Source organism: Nanorana parkeri, unplaced genomic scaffold, assembly GCF_000935625.1.
Source record: "Nanorana parkeri isolate BGI_ZX_2015 unplaced genomic scaffold, ASM93562v1 scaffold1395, whole genome shotgun sequence".
Lineage (NCBI taxonomy): Eukaryota > Metazoa > Chordata > Amphibia > Anura > Dicroglossidae > Nanorana > Nanorana parkeri.
The window spans coordinates 153178-155795 of NW_017307663.1; positions in this window are offsets into that span (position 1 = coordinate 153178).

Sequence of the window (2618 nt, forward strand, 5' to 3'; positions counted from 1 at the left end):
GCGCGTGTCGGGATCCTCTGGCAGTCGCCGGCCAACTAAATTAGGACCCCACCTGGAGCTCCTCCCACCGGACCAGCGCTGACTCGCCGCTGCTCTACCACACCGAAGGTAAGTGAAAAAAAAAAACATAGCGCAAGCCTGCAGCGCCCTCAGGCGGCCGCTTGCCTTGCCTTGCGGTAGCGCCGGGCCTGGTTGCTTGCAGTTGCTATTACTGCGAGTGGTGAGAAATAAGTATATGCCTGTAATAATCTTTATATAATTGCATCACTGACCATGATTAGGTGTCCCCAGTGGCGGATTAAAGAGGACCTGTACAATGGAAGCTGTGTCCAAAAAAGGCAAAGAACTAGAACCAGTGTTACCTCTAGGCTCTTGACCTTTTTCCCCATTATTGATCTACCATGAGTTATTCTGCACTGTGTCTCTATGTGGAGGCAGCCACCCTGGTAGAGGAGCAGGCCTCATGTCCAAGATGCCCCGCCCCCCATGACTGGTGAAGGAATAATCAAGAAGAAGCAGGAAAGGTGGAGGAAGCACAGAACCACAGAATGGATGGAGCATAAGCAGGGAGATCCTTGCACTGCAGGTTCTCAGGTACAGCTTCCTCTCCAGCAAGGGGAACAGTGAGCAGCAGAGTAGTGACATCACCAAATCTCCCAAGACTAGCAGTCAGAAGCAGCAGTGCCTCAGATTTTACACTGCATATATAAAGCTTTGAGCAGCAAAGTAGTGACATCACCAAATCTCACTCCATATCTCCCAAGACTAGCAGTCAGAGACCACAGTGCATGAGATTTCACACTGCAGATATACAGCTACGAGCAGCACAGTAGTGACATCACCATATAATACTCCATATCTCCTGAGACTAGCAGTCAGTGGCAGCAGTGCCCTAGATGATTTCACACTGCAGATATACAGTGTGGTATTGTGTGGCAATCCCACTGTAGAATTGGGTGTTCTGATCACCGAGCATTATCAGCCAGAGGGGCTGAGAGGTGTCAGGAAGCAAGGGTTTCTCTGGGTTCTGTTTGGGATCCTGGAACTGGGAGATTTCATAGTGATTCAGGAGGGAAGAAAGCTCCAGCCCTGGGTCCAGGGTTTAGCAGTGACCAGCAGCCAATGATTGCACAAGTGTGCACAGCCCTTAAGGAAAGGATGCTGGCTATGGGAAAAATCTCCTGCTGAAAAATAGGACCCCGTGTTCAGGGGTCAGGGGGACTGCCTCAGAAGTTAAAGTGAAGTCAGATGGTGTATGTGCTGGAGGCAAACAAAGACAGCCAGGGAGGCTGGGAGAACTGGTGAGGCTAGGAGAGCCGAGAGGCGTGAGCCTGAGGGGCCACTAGTACAAGTGTGGGACAAGACTTCCAAGAGGACCAGTGGGTCAGAAGTGGTAATGTGTAAAGTAGAAGCCAGGAGGCTAACGTTGTGTTGTTTTGAAGCATTGCATGGATGTTATGCTGAACAACCCCTGCGAGGGTATACAAGGTGGATGTATGAACTTTTGTTTAAATAAAAGTGGGCTACCGAGCCCTTAAACAGAAGATATCGCGAGTGGACTGTATCCTTAAGCGCTCACCCTATGTGCTAATATCCCTAAACATCACAACAGCTATAAGCAGCACAGTAGTGACATCACCATATATTACCCCATATCTGCTGGGACTAGTAGTCAGAGGCAACAGTGCCTTTTGTGATCTCACACTGCAGATATACAGCTATGAAGCTGTAGGTACAGGAGTGCCAAGGCGCAGGAAGTGCACTGCTGTTTTTCAGTAGGAAGTCCAGACAAAAAGGTAGATTTTTCAGGGTATTGCTTAGGTATAATACACATTTTAGAAGTTCTCCATACGATTGCAAATCTTTTCGAGGCTAGGTCCAATTTAAAGGAGATGTAAATGCGCCAGCAACACAGAACAAGCATTATGAAATACACAAAAAAATAATAACAAATGGGGAAAGGAGAAGCGCCTCAAATAACAATAAAGTGGACAAAAAACTCCTGGGTTCCAGCGTCAATCTATAATAAGCAAAGTTCCCCGAAAATACGGAATCCCAAAATAGGAGCTGTCTATAATAATCAAACAGGTAATGCTAAATGTAACAAATTTTAATGGGAATTAATAATAAAGTAGAAAAACATATAAACACACCTACTGACAAAGAACATCTAAAATCAATTAAAATGACAAACAAGTCCTCCCTGATATAGCCCTGTGTTGATTGATGTAGATGAGAATCTAGTGACCGTTAGTGATGGTCACAAAGAGTCACTGATATTGGACACAAGCGCTGTGTTAGGCAAGCAAATACTCATTGTCAAAGAAGAGAAAAAAAGAAGGAATTACTCACTTCTGATGTGGTTTAGGTGGTGAGACAATTCCTAACAAAAAAGACTTCAAGCATGCATGAGATAATGGTCACAATGGCTGTCCCAGACTGCTGGTCCCCGGTTTCAGCAACTTTATTTTCCTGTATGTTGGTATAATTGCTGCGAGGCCTGCTGTGATCCTCCATGTCGGCTCCTGCCTATGAAGTGGTATTAAGACCTGTGTTTGATAACAAAGCTGGAAAGTTGTATTCCATATGTGCGGCCGCACTAACGAATGCAGGTGAAT